The following is a 1,730-nucleotide window of genomic DNA, read 5'->3' as shown; positions in this document are numbered from 1 at the left end:
GGACATTTTGACAATTATTTTTTATTTTTTATTTTAAGGTACAGTGTTTTGTCTGGATTATAAGAAGAACAAATATTTATTAAAGGAGAACATTTTAACAATATAATTTAAATCATTATCTCATAAAAGTTTATGTATGTGTCTGTCTTTAACCAGCAAAACAGTGATCTGATTGTTTAGTGTTTACTCTTAGGACCACCCAGACAGTGGCATAAGGAGGCTGGCATTCGGATCTGACCCTTTCTTCCCATGTCACCCCTGAGAGCTGATATGTCTTGTGCATGCATTGTGTACATTTATAACTGGTGAATTGGTCGACTGATTACCATATCTAGCATGTTCTTTTAAAGGCCCCCTTGAGTGTAACATGGGAAGTTTGGGATTCAGATTAGGTATATCAGCTAATCTTGAATATAGTATTACACATTGTATATGTCGTCAAATACTTATGTTCTCTAAATTAGAAATATGTAAAACATGTTATTATTGAGAATAAAAAAGTTGAGAAACCCGCATATTGAGTGAAACGAAGGATTTATTTCACATTAAGTTTTTGCTCTTTTAACAAGCCTAACCTGCTTTTCAAAGATTACACATACCTAAAATCTATCACCCATTTATTTGTGGCCCATATAATTAAAAGATTTCTTACCTGCTTGTATTAATATTCCACCCCCTAGTGTAATGAAAGATGAGCTAACAATAGCTGGTGATAACAGATAACAGAGGTCATGATCATGAAGGTTTTTCAAGGAAGGGTAAACCTAGTAGTGTGTTATTCTGACTTTTGTTGATATGTCCGGTACAACTATCTGCGTAATCTTCCTGAGATGATGAACGTATTCATCTTTGAAGAACTCCTTGGAGCTTTCATTTATACAAAAATTCAACTTGTTATACAATCTTGTACATTGTAAATATCTTTTATGATAAAGTTGTACTTATGTTCAGTTATATCTTTAGTCCAAAACCTGATATTGTTCCTTTTGTATCTTTTTTTTGGTAAAAGCTGATATATGATACACACACCTGTATTATATTCTACCTTTACAGATTGCATAGTATTGACACTAGGAAACGTTTAACAGCATCATTGGCCTACGTGAACAGAACCTTGTCTTACTAGTATCTGTCTTTATCAGATTTCAGTGACACATATATAACATCCTTTGCTTCTGTTAGAAATAAGATGTTAGTGAAATGGGTTCTATCATTACTAGAGCCAAGTACAACCAAGTAGTTAATGTACTGGACTGTGGACCCTGATGTTCCATGGTTTGTACCCTGTCGTCATGAAAAGAATCCAGCTCCATACTTTGGAGCTGAGGGTGCATTATAAGAGTGACAGTCAAACCCCACTAGTTTGTGTTGGGTAGTGTTGACTAGCTTACTTCCTTTTATTCTATCTTCTTGAAATGAGGGATTGTTAGTGCAGATAGCCCTTGAGTAGATTTTCATGTAATTCAGTGAAACAAACAAAACAGCTATCATTATTGAACAAGCAATTGGTTTTAAGCAGTATGATCAGTGGGATAAAAAAAAGGCATTGCACATATTAAAAACTACAAGATGAATTTAAAAACACAATAAGCATAGACCATTAACATTTTTCTTGGTTTTTTGCACTATAAGTAGATAAGAAACCTATTCAATAAATGCTCCTCTAACTGTAAGCGAGACAACTTCTCTGTTTTACCTCAACAATAGCCAGGAACGTTGAGAGCCAGCAT

At 34.0% G+C, this 1,730-nt stretch overlaps 1 protein-coding gene across 2 annotated transcripts in view; it reads left to right on the top strand.

Annotated features, from left to right (window-relative positions):
- Nucleotides 1-1,730, top strand: part of LOC106461960 (vigilin-like) — a 23,031-nt gene that overhangs the window by 3,336 nt on the left and 17,965 nt on the right. The window lies entirely within an intron of this gene.

Source organism: Limulus polyphemus, unplaced genomic scaffold, assembly GCF_000517525.1.
Source record: "Limulus polyphemus unplaced genomic scaffold, Limulus_polyphemus-2.1.2 Scaffold1067, whole genome shotgun sequence".
NCBI lineage: Eukaryota > Metazoa > Arthropoda > Merostomata > Xiphosura > Limulidae > Limulus > Limulus polyphemus.
The sequence above is the reverse complement of the archived record's forward strand: the minus strand, read 5'-3'. Positions and strand labels throughout refer to the sequence as shown.